The 17,191-nt window shown below is 48.9% G+C and overlaps 1 protein-coding gene across 3 annotated transcripts in view; it reads left to right on the top strand.

Annotated features, from left to right (window-relative positions):
* The window catches only part of GLI2 (GLI family zinc finger 2), a 245,557-nt gene that overhangs the window by 12,119 nt on the left and 216,247 nt on the right, over positions 1-17,191 (top strand). Inside the window, exon 1 of one of the 3 annotated variants that reach the window (XM_074363500.1) lies at positions 11,274-11,417. The exons of the other annotated variants lie outside the window; for them this stretch is intronic. The gene's annotated coding sequence lies outside the window, so the exon portion shown is untranslated. Of the gene's footprint in view, positions 1-11,273; positions 11,418-17,191 lie in introns of those variants that run through there. 3 annotated transcript variants of the gene reach the window in all.

The following is a 17,191-nucleotide window of genomic DNA, read 5'->3' as shown; positions in this document are numbered from 1 at the left end:
ATTAAAGATGTCAGCTTGAGGTTTTCAGAACAGCTATGTACAAATCAATGTAAAGCAATTATTGAATGCCTTCTGCCTGGTCTAGTCTCTTGCAAAGTATGACCTCATTTTGCAGATGGGCAAACTGAGTCTCAGAGACACTGGGTGACCTCCACGTTTACCTGGGCAGTGGGAGGCAGAGCCCTGAGCAGAGGCAGATTTGCTGATGCTCAAACCATGACCCTCTCCCGGAGTGCTTCTGGCTGCTGCCCTGGACTGGCACATGCATGCAAAGGCTACAGCACTGATTCTCAACTAGGGCTGTTTGTTCTTCAAGGGACATTTGTCATTGTCTGGAGACATATTTGATCATCACAACTGGGGGAGTGCTTCTGGCATCTAGTGGGTAGAGGCCAGGGACACTGCTTAGCATCCTGCGATGCACAAGACAACCCCCGTATCCAGCCGCAAACGTACCAGTGGTGAGATTGAGCAGCCCTGAGTGGGGGTCCCAGCTAGGCCTGCCATGGGGTCTTCCTCCCTGGCTGACACAGCAAGACTTTGCCGCCGGGGCTTCCTCTCCAAGTGGGACTGTTGGAGCAAGAAGCAGTGCCTTTTTCCCACCTCACTCTCTCACCATTCCGGAAATCTTAAACCTTCTTTTCTGTGCCTTGAATTTGAAACAGTGTGGCAGTTGCCATCATGAGGAATTCCCTGTGCAATCCATCAGTCAATCAGCTAGCACTTACTGGAACATCTGTTATGTGCCCAGCAATTATTAAGCTTGCTGCCGTGGGCACACACCTTGCTGACTTGGTTCAGAGCTAGTAGCCTCTGAAAGCCCCGGGGGTTTCTCCAATGTGCATCTTCCTCCTGCATCCTCCATGCCCAGCAAGGGGGCCACTTTGGGAAAGTCAGGAATTGGCTGGTGTGACCCCAAAAGGCAGTTACCCAGGCATGTTGAAGGAGCAGATATTCCTCCAAACTGTTGTCTAAGAGAACCTGGATATGTCTGCTTTCCTGGCCTCGGGCTAAGATTTCTACTTAAAAATGAATTTTGTACCAGGCTCTTTCTGGCAGCTACCAGTCTTGGATTGTAGAGTTCTGGGTCAGAATAATGAAATACCCCAGGGCGGGGACTTTTGGCAGTGTCTCTTTTATTTAACCAAACAGTTGTGCCTGAGTAAGTCTGGGAAGGCTTCCTGTAGGAGGGAACCAGAGCTGGGTCTCCGAGATGAGGGCTTTACCCACTGAGGGGCAGGAGAAGGAAGTGCAGTCCAGGCAGAGGAACTTGGACAAATGGTTGACAGAGTGTGGCATTTCTGGAACCCTCCATGGGGTCACTTGGAGGGTGAAGCGTAGGGAGGGGACCCAGCAGGATGCAGAGGAGCCCCTTGTGAGAGCCTGGGATGCTTTGAAGGGGTGGCTTTGTGATCCCAAGGATGGCTCCACCAATGTATTGTCACCCATAGTTGATCTTTATTCAGGACACGAAACCTAAACATTCAGGGGACTCAGATTCTTTCTGGGAACATTTGGGATCTGATGTGTAGCCAAGTGATCATCAAGTTTGCCTTTTCATTTTCCTCCTCTTGGGTTTGGGTTAATTTCATTTCTGAAGTTTTTTTCCTGCCAGGCAGACCAGGCACAACTGTGGAAAAGAGGGAATTCCCAGCAGACATGCACATATCTCTTCTCATCCAGGCGACCTTCACACATCTGTAGGCAAGGAGTATGGTGTCTGCCCCCCACCTGTTCTTGACCTGCTTCCTGAAAATAACCCCACCTCAGGGTCCTGCCTTGGGCCTGTTAGAGGGGATGGTGGGTGGAAGGAGGATGAGGAGATAAACCTGGTTCTTAGAACACTGTCTACTATGGTCCTCGGGAAGCACTTTCAGTGATTCATGGGTAGCAGTTGTCATGTATCCCACCATGCATCCATTTATCCATCCATCATCTTCCATCCATCCATCCATTATCCATCATCCACCCATCCATCCATCCATTATTATCGATCCATTCATTCATCCATTCATTGTCCTTCATCTGTCCATCAGTTATCATCCACCCACCCATCCATTCATTCATTATCCATCATTCACCCATCCATCCATCCATTCATTATTATCCATTCATCCATCCATCCATTATTCATCTACCCATCCATCATCTGTCCATCGATCCATCCATTTATCATCCATCTATTTATTCATTCATCCATTGATCCTTCTATCTTCTATCCATCAATCATCCACCCATCCATCCAGTGACTACAGGGATTTTAAAGAGCTTTGCTGTTGGTCTTTGGTGTACCCTACATCTCCTTTCCATGAAGTCAGTAACTCAAGGGTTACTTCCTCCATGGAATCATTCCTGTCTCAGTCCTAGTCTCCCATTTGTCCCTGGGGTTTCCTTTGCTTATAGCACTCATTATATTGTCTTGCCATTGTCTTTTCATTTGTGTTTAGTAAGAGTTTGATGATAAATGAATTCTAGGAAAATTTTCAGTGGGAGAATATGGCATATGTTCAGTAGCCTTTGACAACTCTCTAAAGAAATATGAGCCATCCAAGCAGTCTTCAGATTGGCCTCCTTGATTTCAGAGAGCATGAGCAATTGTTTATAAAATGATTAGTCTGTAATATAACAGAGTTGTATTTTAAATTATATAAAAGCATGTGTTATAGTTCATTTGGGCCCCACACATAATCTCTGTGTGCAATATTTTTATAACCACTTTGAGGGATTTTTAGGTGGGAGGCAGGATGTTTTGATGGATGAGACATTGGAAATGTGGTGAGATGACTAGGGCTCCAGTCTGGCTTTGCCTGGAAGGTAGTATGAGACCTCGGGCAAGCCACTGCCCCTCTCTGAGCCCCTCCTCATGTATTCCTTGTCCATCAAAGGAGGCGGTTAGAATAGATCATTTCAAGCAACCTTTCAGCCTTGACATTCAGTGCCTGGGATTGGTTTCTCTTTTAGCGATTAGAGAGGGTTCATTTGGGGGTTTGAGACTCATCGATGGTCACGTCACTGATTTACTTGAGTAAGGGAGCAGCCCTTGGCCTCAGTATTCCCATTGGAAGGGCTGTGTCTCTAAACACTATGACAGTCTCAGATGGAAGAGACCATGCACTGTCTTAGCACCACCACCATAGGTCATGCTGGGATAACAACCCCATGCAGTAGGAACCATCATTTGTATTTCACAGATGCCATGGAGGCTTTCTGGCTTAATTGGAGTTACCCAAGGTCCCAAAGCTACAATAGTCAGGGTTGGTCTCCCATCCCAGGTGGCTCTGCCGTACTCTCTGAGGGGAGGGCAGGGCACAGCCTTTGTCTCGGCAGAGACCCCCTCTGCCTGGGAGACCCATCCCTGGCAGCCCTGGCAGTTGGGAATATGGTCCTATCATCAGTCCCCACGTGCCTCCTGCGTGCCGAGATGTAGTCCTCCCACCTGTCCCTTCTGTGGCGCCTAGCTCTCGGAAGGAGGGCAGTGAGCATCTTCCCTGGGTTAGTTCTTCCCAAAGAGCCCTCTACTGGGGGCAAGTCTGGGCCCTCCACGTTCCACATAACCCAGCTCAGCATCTGTTAGGTGCCCTGGCCGGCGCTCCTGAGGGGGCTGGTCCAGATGGCAGCCCACTGCTCCAGCTGTGGCACGGCCATTGGGAGCAAATGGGCGCATCAGCCCTCAGTTTGAAGGTTGATGGAGCAGAGGGTTCAGATCAGGTGCTGGAAACATCCCACCTCTGTGCCTCTGTTTTCTCATTCATAAAGTGAGGATAACTGTAGACCTAGCTCCTGGGCTATAATGAGGATAAAAAATTCATATGTGTCATGTCGCTAGTACATAGTATTAAATCTTGATTATTAGCAAGAAGGCAGCCCAAGTGGGCACCATATATTTGGCAGCTATATCGTACTAGCGACTCATTTAAGATCCAGTCAACCTAGATCCTAATTCTCATTTACACATGCTGCTAGTTTAAACCCTAGTTCCCAGCCTGCTGGGCCTTAAGAGCATGGTTTCTGCTGAAAAACATCTTGGCAGAGGCAGGGCCTGTGCTCACTGGAGCCTGGACACTTTTGTGCCCTTGTCTCTGGCTGTGAAAGGGATCACTTCATTAGCAGGGAGAGTTCTGAAAGGTGCCTGATTTTTGTCCTGTCTCAGGCCAGTGAAGCACCTACTGAACCGTACCTGGGTGTGAGGGTGATGACAGAACACCATCTCTGTCCAGCCACGCTCTGGGACTCGTGGTCAGATCCCTTCAAAGCCAGGATGGTGGCTGTGCTCTTCAGCTGGTAGACCTGCTCAAGGTTGCAGGGAGTTACCAGTCTGAGAAGAGACATGTGGCTTCATGAAGCCACTGACCACGTGGTTTCTACAGGGTAGCCCCTTATGGGCCCTTGGGGGTATTCTGCCGGATAAGATAGCTGGAGTCAGACTCCCTTAGCTTAAAATCATCTCCCAATTTTCACCCTAATCGGGTCATGATGGCCCAAATATTAAAACAACAGATTTGTTCTCCTGGATTTATAAAAAAAATTGGTTTTTGTTTTTGTTTTTATTTTTGTTTTTGTTTTTGTTTTTTTAGTTTGCTTAATTCCCAAAGAGTTTCCTCATTCTTTAGATTAAGGAGGTGAACCATTGTACGGTTGTACTGGAGTTCTTAAAATCTAGTTCCTATTGATGGACACTTGCCACTGTAAACAGTGTTACACTGAATAAACTTTATAATACGTCATTTCACATATATGAGTATATCTTCATAGATAATTTCCTAGAAGTGAGATTGCTGAGCCTAAAGGTGGGAGTTTTTGTAACTTGGACAGATATTGCCAAATCACTTTCCATGGAGGTTTACACTCCCACCAGCAACTAATAAGAGTGCCTATTTCCCCATATCCATGTCAACAGAATATTATTATCCAACTTTTTGATCTTTGCCAGTCTGATAATTGGAAGAAAAACTACATCTCAGTGGAGTTTTCTTAAGTGTAAAATTTGATAAGTTTTGACTTATGTCTGCCAACCACAATCAAGATAATAACCATATCCATCATGCCCAGAAGTTTCCTCCTGCCCCTTTGTAATCTGTTCCTCCCACCCCCTTGCCTTCCCCAGGCAACCACTCATCTGCTTTTGGTCATTATAGATGAGTTTGCATTTTCTAGAGTTAAATGGAACTGTACAGGATGCACTCTTTTTTTTTTTTTTTTTTTGGTCTGACTTCTTTCACTCAGCACAGTTACTTGGAGATCCATCCATGTTGTGCAAAGCAATGGTCCACTCCTTTTTCTTGCTGAGTAGTATTCCACCATATGGATATACCATAATTTGTTTATCCAGATGCCAGTTGATAGACATTTGAGTTGTTTCCAGTTTTTGGCTATTACAAATAAGGCTGCTGTGAACATTTTGTCCAAATCATTGTATGGGCAAATGTGTTCTTTTCTCTTAGGGAAATACTGAGGAGTGGAATGTCTGGCTCCTAGGGTAGGTGTGTCTAGGTTATGAGGTTGATGTGATTGACATTGTAAGAGACGGTAAAACTGTTTAACAAAGAGGATTGTATTCTTTTGTATTCCTACCAGCAGTCTGTGCAACTTTCAACTCTACCACATCCTTGCCAAAAATTGGGATGGTCTATCTTTTGAATTTTAGCTATTTTAATAGGTATGTAGTGATACCTCATTATAGTTTTAATTTACATTTTCCTAATGAATGATGTGCGTCTTTGCTGTGTTTTATTGCCATCTGCATTTCTTCTTGGTGTAGCATCTGATCAATTCTTGCCACCCCTCCCTTTTTTCTAACCTTGGTTTGTTTTTTAATGATTCAGTTTTGAGAGTTCTTTATATATTTGGATACAAGTTCCTTATCAGTTGTATACTTTGCCAATATTTTCTCCAAGTCTGTGGCTTATCTTTTCATTCTCTTACAATGTCTATTATAGAATAAAATATTTTAATCTTGATGAACTCTGTTTTATAAAATTTTTCTTTTATCAATCATGCTTTTAGTATTGTATCTAAAGTAAGAATCTTTGCCTAAACCATCATCACAAATATTTTTTTTCTATTTTTGCTTTTAGAGGTCTTAAAAGTTTTCAGTTTATGATCCATATTAATATGTTAATATTTGTATACAGTACAAAGTATGGATCAGAGTTACTTATTTACAGGCATACCTCATTTTACTATGCTTTGCTTTACAGTACTTCTCAAATAATGCACTTTTTTTTTTTTTTTTACTGATTGAAGGTTTGTGGTAACCTTGCATAAAGCAAGTCTTTTTTTTTTTAACATTTTTTATTGATTTATAATCATTTTACAATGTTGTGTCAAATTCCAGTGTTCAGCACAACAGTCATTCATGGACATATACACACTCATTGACACATTTTTTTCTCTCTGAGTTATCATAACATTTTGTGTATATTTTCCTGTGCTATACAGTGTAATCTTGTTTATCTATTCTACAATTTTGAAAGCCCAGTCTATCCCTTCCCACCCTCCACCCCACTGGCAACCACAAGTCTGTATTCTCTGTGAGTCTATTTCTGTAAGCAAGTCTGTTGGTGCCATTTTCCCAACATTTGCTCACTTTGTGTCTCTGTCACATTTTGATAATTCTCCCAATATTTCAAACTTTTTTGTTCTTATTATATTTGTTATGATGATCTGTAATCAGTGATCTTTGATGTTACTAAGTTGCAAAACGTCTATAACTTGCTCAAGGCTCGGATGATGGTTATATTTTTAGCAATAAAATATTTTTAATAAAGGTATGCATTTTGTTTTTTTTTTAACGTAATGCAATTGTACACTCCACAGACTACAGTATAGCGTAAACATAACTTTTATATGCACTGGGAGAACAGAAAATTCCTGTGACTTGCTTTATTGCGATATGACTGTGATATTTACTTTATCGTGTAACCTGGAACCAAACCCTCAATATCTCTGAGGTATGTGTGTATTTATTTATTTGCATGTGGCTACCTAATTGCTCCAGTACCATTTGTTGAAAAGATTATTCTTTCTGCACCAACTTGCCTTTGCACCATTATAAAAAAAAAAAAAATCTGTTTCCCATATATGTGTGGGCCTATTTCTGGACTTTCTGTTTTGTTCCTTTGATCTCTTTGTCTGTGTTGGCACTAACACCATACTTTCTTGATTACTGAACTCTATAATAAGTCTTAAAATCAGGCATGTAAGCCCTCCAATTTTGTTCCTTTTTTTTTTTAAACCATTGCTTTGGCTATTTTAGATCCTTTGCATTTTCATACAAATTTTAGAATCAGCTTAGCAGTTTCTCCAGAAACCCCACTTTTAAGATTTTGACTGAGACTGGGATGAATATAGATATATTTGGAGTGAAACGACATCTCAACAATATTGAGTAATCTGACCCGTGAACAAGATGTGTCCCTCCTTTTATTTAGGTCTTCTTTAAATTCTCTCAGGAATGTTTTATACCTTTCAGTGTACAGGTATCTTACATCTACTTCAGATTTATCCTGAGATATTTTATGCTATTTGAAGCTGTTACAAGTGGTATTTTAAAATTTCAGTTGGGTAGTATTTAGAAATATAAATGACTTGTGTATATTGTGTCCTGTTTTGCAGATTGTAACAAATATACGTAAATGATCATATCATCTGAGAATAAAGACAGTTCTATTTCCTGCTTTACAGTCTGGATTCCTTTTATTAGTTATTTTGCCTTAGTTAACTGACTACAGAACCTCCAATATAGGGTTGAATAGAGGTAGTGAGAGCAGACATCCTTGTCTTGTTCTTGATCTCAGATGGGATAATATGATGAATCACATTGGTTGCCTTTCAAACAAGTTTTTGTCAGTTTTTACTTTATGTGTTTTGAAGCTCTGTTGTTAGGTGCATAAATGTTTAGGACTGTTCTGTTCTCTTGATGAACTCACTCCTTTGTCATTATGAATGACTTTCTTGATCTCAGGTAATAATCTTTGCTCTGGCTGCTTTTAAGTTTGCTTGTTCTGGTGTTTGTAGTTTTTATCAAATTTGGAACACTTAGTTATTATTTCTTCAGATAGTTCTTCTTTCCACTCTCTCTTCTTCGTTTCTTCTTTGGGGACTCCTATTGCACACATATTAGCGTAGCCCCATAGACCGCATACTCTTCATTTCTTTTGCAGTTCTCTGCTTTTCATATTGGATAGTTTCTATTACTATTTCTTCAAGTTCATAAGTTTTTTTTCCTGCAATGTCTAATCTGCCACCAGTGCCATCCAGTGTATTTTACATCTAGAAGTTTTATTGGGTCTTTTTATATCTTAAGTGTGTCCACTTAACTTTTTGAACATGTGGAATACAGTTATAATAATTATTTGAAGGCCCTAGTCTGCAAGTTCTAACATCTGTGTCTGCTCTGGTGCAGTTTTGATTGGTTATTTTCCTCATTATGGGATATATTTCCCTGTTGTTTTTTTTTTTCCCTTTGCACACCTGGTTATTTTTGATGGATGCTTAGATATTATAAATTTTATCTTGTTGGGTGTTGAATATTTTTGGTTTCCTATGAATTGTCTTGAGCTTTCTCTGAGGTATGGTTAACTTACCTGGAAGTTTCCATCTTTTTTTTAAGATTAGTCAGATGGGCCCAGAGCCTAGGGCTAATTATTCCTTGCTACTGAGGCAAAATCCTTATGAGTTCCCTACCCAATACCCAGTGACTTTCACGTTTCTCCAGTCTGGCTAGTGGGAATAGGCACTGGCCCTGTGTGTACTGGGCACTATTCCGTCTCATCTTTTTGGCTGGTTCCCTGGCCCTGGGGACAGAACTGCACGTGCTGGTTGTATTCTGCAGTGGTCCCGGGGGAGGCCTGCAGATCTCTGGTGTCGTCTCTCTGTTCAGCTCTCTCTTCTTTGGCATTCTGTTGTGCACAGTCTTGCTGCCCTGGTTTCCCAAGACTTCAGCTCCAGCTCCTCTGGTCAGGGAATCCACCAGGTCTGCTTGGGTTCCCCTCTCTGCCCTGCCGCCTGAAACAGCTGGTGCTCGCCACCCCGTTTGTTTGTGTCTCTCAGGAACCACTGTCTCTTTGTTGCCTGCTGTTCAGTGTGTTGAAAGCCATGATCTCAAATGTTTTGTCTGGTTATTTGGTGGTTTTTGGTGGGAACCTAACTCTAGTTCCTATTATTCCATCTTGGCTGGAAGCAGAAAGCTTGATTTGTATTTTTCTCCCTAGAAGGACCTTTCCCGTTTTAAATGGTATAGAGGCTCCCATGGCACAGAGCGTCCTTACCCTGAATGTGCTCACGGCCTGATCGGAGAGTCTGGCTTGACCAGAGCGTGGCTGGGGGAGGGCCTGGTGCTGAGCAAGCCAGCCCCGCCCGGAGAGAGCGAGGCCTCCGAGAACATTTGTGTGGGCCGGAGGTTTGTGTTTTACTCCTAGCGCCACACACAATCTCAGCAGCTTGTCCAAGGGCTGTGTGCACAGCTGAGCGTGGGAGCCGCGTCAGGGCAGAAAACCCCAGAGTGCGCGGGCTTGCCAGCAAAGGCTCTGGTTCAAGATGTTGTCATGGGGAGAAAGGGGAAAACGGAAGTGGGAGGGGCCTGCTGTGAGCCGCCCGGCCGGGAGGCCTGGCGCCGCGTCTCAGGCCTGGCTGCGGCGCCCTGGGCCTGGTCGCAGCCTCCCCTGAGATGGAGTGCTGGTTCCTAGGCACGGATGTTTGGCCCGGGCCTCTGGTCTGCCTGCGTGCTCAGAAGCTGGGAATCTGAGGCCAGGCCCAAGGCCCAGACCCAGGGCTCCCTTGAACGTCTGAACTCAGCTGGGCAGTAGAAAATGTCTGCTGGGCCTGCAGCCTTGGGAAGGGCAGCTGGAGGAGGCTGTAAATCATGCAGCCGGCCATGAGCCGCCTCCTCCTTCCTTGGCCTGGGGAGAGGTCCACCATCCAAAGGCCTGCTCAGGCCTTCTGTGGGGCCAGAAACCTAGAGAGAGAGGCAGAGTGAGGGTTACCGGCCCCTGAGTCCTGCCACTCTGGTCCTCTCATTGTGCAGAAGGGGAAGCCAAGGTCGAGCAGTGGCAATGGCTTGTCCAGAGACACATAGCCTGAAAGGGGGAGGAAGGGGGCACAGTGACTGGGGCCAGACTCTTTCAGGGCCTGATCTTACTTGATTCTCCCTGTCCCTCACCCCATGGCAGGTTTTCTTCTTTGCTCATGGAGGTGCAGTTGGCTGTGTGAGGCCACGTGGCCAGCAAGTGCAGACGGAACAGGCCAGTCCAGTTTGTGCACCATTGGGTGAGGGACCCCGATGGCGCTCTTGGATGAGCGAGGGGCCTCAGTCCTTGGGACTGCCCCTCGTGATCTTAGAGGTCCTCCAACGGCCTTCCACCCTGGGCAATGTCTGGGGTCATGCCCTGAAGGGCAGGGTGAGATGTGCTGGCTGTATGACTTTGGGCAAGGCCTTTACCTCCCTGGGCCGCAGCTGCTGCACCAGTCAAGTGAAGGGAATGTGCCAGACCGCCCCAGGGCCTCTACCAACTCTGAAACCTCTTGGAGGCTCCCTTTGCCCTGGAATTTGGGCCCTTCCTTAGGATGCCAGGTTGGGGTATGGCCCTGGTGTGAGTTATGAGGAGGGCCTGCGGCCTCCCAGAAGGCGTCACTGTGTTTTTGAGGGGTTGCTTGAAAGTCTGGATGCTCCAAGGATCAGAAGGGACGAGGCTTCCCCAAGGCCTGGAGTGACTGCTGGAGGTTGTGTTGGGAGAATTGGGGCATTTTTTCCCCTTTGGCATTTGTGTGTGTGTGTGTGTGTGGGGGAGCTGTCTTCAGGGTATTCTGGGGAGGTGACCACATTTTAATCATCACCTGTGGTCCTTGGTGCCTTGTTCCTGTGAGCCCTAACAGCACCTGCCTGTCTCCCCGCTGACTGGGCCAGGGACCCTCACCCCGCCATGCCTCAGTCAGTTCTTGGACCACTGCTGAATCCATCTTTGCTTCCCAGCAGTTTCTCAGACCTCACCCCTGTCTCTTTCTGCTCTGTTCTCATGCCCTAAAGTTCTATGTTTGCCTCTTTGCAAAAGCAAAACAAAACTGCCATGATATTTCCAGGTCCTTCTGGAATCCTGCCCTTTAATTCCTCTTCATTAGGCACACTTTTCTCCTCTAAACTCTGTCCCGGGAAGTTCTGACCCCGAATGCCCTGTTGTGCAATCCTGGCAGGCTTGTCCAGCACGGAGAGAGCAGGGCCGCGGGGAGGAGCGGGACGGTCTAGACTGGGCCGCACCTTGGTTTTGCTGCAGCCAATACCGTTGGTAGACATTTCTTCCCATCAGTTGCTGGTTTGGATCTTGGTACAATTTCACTGGTTTTCAACATAAAGGAGATGGGGTGACAGGAGAAAGGCAGGTTGCCAAGGAGAAAGCTCGTCTTGTGGAGCCAACTTCAGGCTGGTGAGTCTGGGTGAGATGGAGAAGCTTCCGGGACTGACCCGGCAGGGAGGATGTCGGCCAGGCTGGGTCCGTACATGGAGGAAAGGATCAGAGAGGGGACCTTGGGCTTGTGGGGATTCTGGAGGCCGGGAGATGGGCATTGGGACCAGCATGTCCTCATCACAAGGCTCTTATCTCCCGGCCACAGTGCCCCAGCCCCCCAGCTCTGGACAGCTGTCCCCTCCCCTCTCTTTTCTCCATCCTCAAACTGGCTCTAGCCAGGGCCAGTCTGACACCCAGGGGCAAGGGGTGCAGCGGGGACAGAGGCAGAGAGGCTGGAATGCGCAGCAGCACCTGCTCCCAGCCCTGGAGCCCCCTCCCATCCCTTGCCCTCCTCTGCCTCCCACCTGCCTTGCCCGCTGTTTCCTTGCTCCTCTGTCTTCTCACCTGTGCTTCTTTCCCTGATTCTGCTCACCCACAAACCCTGTGTGGGCCAGGCTGACCCTATTTTGGGCCTGCGATGTGCCATCCCCTCTCTAGGGTTGTTTTCCTGCCTCATGGAGGGCTGACTTGCCCTGGATGCACCAGAGCCAGTGCAGCGATTGGCCCCTCTTCTGACCAGTGATGCTTGTATCAAACTGGCCTTTGGGGAGGCATTTTGGGTGGTGCCTCTGCTCGTGGGGTCTCTGGTAGATTCAGGACAGTCTGTGTAACACATTCAGCCCAATACCTGCCCCATGGGGGTGTCCCTCCTTCTCCAGCCCCATCAAAGGTGACATGGGTAGGTTGGGCAGGGGGGTGGGAATGAAGGGAGCTCCTGGCGCTGCCGGTGCCCAGATCCGCCATGGTGAGTGAGGTCTGTGTTATGATGGCCTGGGTCCCCACGCCGGACACTGGTACCAGACAGCTGCCACTTTAACCCCAGAGCTCCTCCCTAGAGTCCTGGTTCCCTGCTGTCCAGGTCTGGGCAGGGGCCTCCATCGCTGACCAGGTTACAGCTCCCTCTTGCTCTGGAGCTTGAATTGACCCTGCTGTTTTTCATGAGACTTGGGGGTTTTTAGCGACCAAAGTCCTTGCTTTTTTGTCCTCAGGGCCCAAGAGACAGCCTTAAAGAAAGTTGCCGGCCTTTTGGCCATTCTGGAGGTCTTCAGTGTCACCTCCGTTGGTCCAGCACCCGTCATCCCTCCCGCTGGCACATCTGACCTCCGAGTATCACCTTAGCAGAGGAGCACTCTGTAGGTGAGGGAGGCGGAGGAACTGGCTCTGGGCTGCGCTGTGTGAGACCACACCAAGCCGGGCGAGAGGAGCAGCTCTCTATCTTCCCAGACATGCCCTTCCCTCCCCGGCATGCCCTTCCCTCCCGAGGCTCCGGAGGCTCCCAGCTCAGCTTGGCTCGTGGTGTCACTGTGGAGGACAGCCTTCTTGGAAGGATGTGGCTTGGGGTGGGCACTCATTTGATGGAGTAATTACTGGGGGCGCCTTTGCTGGGCGGGAGAGCCCTTCCCCACCCCCTCTTCCACTCCCCCTGGCCTGGACCGTGATGTCCTCACTCAGCCAGAGAGTGCAGCCTCCAGAAAAGGTTTTTTCCCTTCTCCTGAAGGAGCAAATTAGAAAATTAGGCAAACTAGCAGAATAAGTCAGGCCCTGGTGCTGTCTACCTTCAGCACAGCCAATGGCAGAGACTTGGGTGGTGGGAGGGATACACGGGGGCAGCCCCGGGGCTGTGTGGTTCTGGTGCCACGCACTGCTGGAGGCAGAAGGGGGCAGTTGTCACCTGCACCCGGGGACCCTACAGAAAGCGAGTTGCCCCAGCTCATGGCAGTCTTGGCCTCTAAGGAGGGGTTTCTAGGTGAGGGAGCTCATTATGGGGGGTCCTGGCCCTGGGAGGCAGATGGGCCTGAGACCGACCCCAGACTTCGTCTGCCTTTCTCATGGAGTCACCTTCAGCAGCTCAGCACCTGTTGTTGGTGGGCCCATTTTAGAGATGGAAAGACCAAGGGGCTGTGCCTGTAAGGAGCCCGCGCAAGGCCACACAGCTGTAAGGACATCAGATGGGATTTGAACGCAGGCCTCCTGGCGCCTAGGGCTTTGCTCTTTCACTGGCACTGAGTGGCCGAGACAGGAATGAGGAGAAACACAAGAAGGGGGCAAACAAAGAATCATGCGGGGGTCTCAGGAGAACAGTCCTGATCCCTTACAGTTGGTGACAGCGTGTTTTCAGCTGTCACCTATCTTTCCACCCACCCCTCCCTTTTTCTTCTGTCTCCATCCATCTGTTGGTGTGTCCATCCATGTAGCCGATGAGCATTATTAAGCACCACTGGGAGCCAGCATTGTGCTGAGTTTTGAATGAGACCTGGTTCTGACCCTCAAGAGTCCCCAGTGGTGGGGCTGGGGCAGGGAGGACCCTCAGAATGTCAAGGGGCAGGAGCTGTGCTGGAGGTGGCACAGGGGATGAGGGGGGTTGTGCCCTGAGTTGGTCACACCCCCCTCTCCAACCCCCACCCACCATGAGGGGGCTGTCAGGGGGACCCGCCTCGTCCAGAAGCAGCACCAAATCCAGGTCTCCTGGCTCCAACTTGCCCTGTCCCTTCCTAAGTGGGGAAGTCCTGCCGAGAAGCAGGGCCCAGCTGCACTTTGGGCCATGCTTCCCCCCTCTACAAAGTGGAAGGGTGGGGCTGAAGACACTCTGAGGGGCCCTGACTCTGACAGGATGTCATAAGCTGATGTTGCGGGGCTGGAGGGGATCTGAGGAAGAAAGGCTTCCTTAGCTGGGGCCTGGGAAGGGCTTTGAGGCTAAGGTAAGAGTTTGGATGAAGCGAAGGGCAGAGCCCTCCAGTTGGGGGACTTCATGGGCAGAGCCTGGAAGGTTCTGGAGTGGCATTGACACTCCTGGGGTCTGGCCCTGCCCCTCCTTGGGCCTCATTACTCACTGTGCCCTGGTGCCGACCTATTGCTCCAAACGGAATGGCCGTGGCTTCGGTGGATGTACCCCCACTGTTGGCCGGGTTGGCCACGTCCTTTGGTGCCTCCCTCTCTCAGGACAGACTGCTGCCACACTTTTGACTGACTACCTGGGTCTCAGATCTCTGTGTCCCCCTCACCTGGCAGAGCACCTGACATCCGTTGACTATTACCAGCATTTGCTAAAGGGAGCGAGGACACGTTTGTTGGATTCAGAGAACTTGAAGGCCTGGGAGGACCTTGTGCTTAGGCTGCTGGTAGAGAAAGTCTGAGGGGAAGGAAAAGGAACCGTCTTGATGAGGATCTAGTTTATGAAGGTCGCGATGGCTTGTCCTGAGCGAGGGGCTCGGTGCAGCAAGACTGGGTGTGCAGTGAGCGCTCAGGGGTCTCCCTGCTGTCAGCCCCCCAGGGGAGCTCTCCAGGAAAAGCAGGGAGGGGCCGGCTCCAACGGAGGGGACCGCCTCCTAATTACAGCCTTCTCAACAGAATGACAAGGACCCATGCTGCGTCGGCTCGGCCGGCATGTGCCATCTTGTCCCCTGGAGGAGATTCTGACGGACGTTCGGCTCTGCCTTTGCTAAAGTAGCAGAGCATGGATTTGGCGTGTCCGTAACGTGTCTGTGGGGTGGGGCTGTGAAAGGCAAGTCGGGGCCCAAACCCAAAATCATTTAAAAAGGTTTGGGGGCAGGTTCTATTATAGGAGTGCGTTCTGTCAACAAGACAGCCTTTTATGTTTTCCTGAGCTGCTGGCAGAGCCAGTCTCCTCTGTCCGTGGAGATCATCACACAGCCCTGGGAGGACATCTTGCTCTGAGAACTTTCCTGCTTGGTCCCGAGAAAAGCCACACTGGAGATACGTGTTCCTTAGTGACTTTTTATGCCAGGTGGAAGTCTCCTAGGTTCTCTGGTATCATCACCTCGGGGTGTCCCCCATCCTCAGAGCTCCCAGGAGGACAGCTTTTGTGTTCTGATGGCATTGGGAACAGAAGAGAGTGCAGACGATGCCAGAGCCAATGTGTGGCTCTTGGTGCCCAGGCTTTGGTGTCAGCCAGGTAGGGTGGAGCCTTCAGCTAAGGGCCGCAGCGGCCACTTTCCATGGTGGTCGCCTTCCCTGGTGCTACCTAAGGACATGCTGGGAGGGGGTGTCACAGGCATGGGAGGTGCCTGGAGGAGTCTCAGCTCATCAGGAGCCTCCAGAACACACTTCTTGACAAAATTGTTAGGTGTGTCCCAGGAATTGGCTAGTAACTCAGATACATTACACATGTTTATGTAAATAACATTTTTTTTTTAAAGAACTGATGCTTCCAGGTTAGGTTTTTCATGATGTCAGTCTCACTTGTTTTTTTGTTGTTGTTGAGGGGGTGGTTCCTTTTTGGGAGGGGAGGTAATAAGTTTTACTTATTTATTTTTTTGTAATAGGGGCACTGGGGATTGAACCTAGGACCTCGTACATGCTAGGCACGTGCTCTACCACCGAGCCACACCCTCCCCCCCATGCTCACTCAGTTATACCCCCATCCTGAGTGGCAGTGAGGGGCTGGATCACAGCTGGGCTTCAGGAGGACCTGAGGCCTCAGGCTGTCTGGGGTGAGCCCTGCCAGCCTGTTGTGCCATGCGAGGGTGGGAGCGAGAAGGCCAGGAAGGTTCCCTGGAATTTGCTTTCTGCAGCTCCCCCTTGCACAAGCTCTCCAGGCAGGAAGGGCCGGGGCCCAAGTGAGTTTGGGAGAAGCCACTTACTCTGTGGCTTTCCAGGATCTTAAAAGTACGAGGTGCTATTTTGAAGGCGCTAAGAAGTCCTGCGCTAAAGAAACTCATTTCATGCTGATCCAGCATTTCTAAAACTCACAGCGTGTGGAGTGAGTTGTTTCCCTGAGTTTTTAGCTGTTTCTCCAGTAAAGGGCTTCTAAGTTAGCTCTCATCTGTCTGTGTTTGTGTCTCTTGAGGAAATTCAGAGCTGGAACATTGATTCATTTGTTTTTGCTGCAAACGCCCAGGGGAAGTAGCCGAGATTCCTCCATCCATTGTGTGGTGAGCACTGGGGCCCCTGCTGTCCACAAGGCCCGGTCTAGTGCCCACCCTTACACGGGTCTTTCCTTGAACCCCTTTCTCCCTGGAGATGGAGGGTTCATCTCTGCCAGCCCCACCATCTCCCCAGACATCCCAGCCTGAAACAACCAGGCCTCTCCCAGGTGCCCTTGGAGTACAATCTTCACACCCTGGTGAACCCAGTCCTTTTTTCTATACCTCTAAGGACAGAGCCCCCTTTACTGCACAGTCCGTTACTTGATTTTAGCCTTTGAGCCAGGCTGAGGAGTTGGGGGTGAGTTGGAAGTATATATATTATGTCTTTAGAAAGCTTCAGAGTTCATAGGTTTCAAATCCTATAGTAGGGCTTGGGAATTCAGTAGCATGGGGTCCTCTTGGCGATAAAAGTGAAGTTTCTTTTGGTGTGACAATAATCCTGTGACTCCCTTATACTTCCAACACCCCTGATTCCTACCTGTCAAGACTCCTCATGCTTGGAGACCCACCAGCAAGGCAGCCTCCTCCAGGAAGCCTTCCCTGACAGCCTGGGCTGGCTCCTGCAGTGTCTGCCCACCTCTGTATCTCCCTTTTGCAGGTAATTTGTGAGGCTAGAACAGTGGGGACACAGCAAGGGGCAGGGGAGGACTGGCCTTGGGAGCTGCCAGCCCACGGTCGGGGAAGGGGATGTGCCTAAAACTTTACCCTCGCCTGTGCTGTCAGTGAAAACTTGGGGCATCTTCCCTCTACTGGGGCCCATCGGGGCTTGCCCGGGGAACAGGCTTCCAGGAGTTAGGAGATTCTGCA

This window comes from Camelus bactrianus, chromosome 5 (assembly GCF_048773025.1).
Source record: "Camelus bactrianus isolate YW-2024 breed Bactrian camel chromosome 5, ASM4877302v1, whole genome shotgun sequence".
NCBI lineage: Eukaryota > Metazoa > Chordata > Mammalia > Artiodactyla > Camelidae > Camelus > Camelus bactrianus.
The sequence above is the reverse complement of the archived record's forward strand: the minus strand, read 5'-3'. Positions and strand labels throughout refer to the sequence as shown.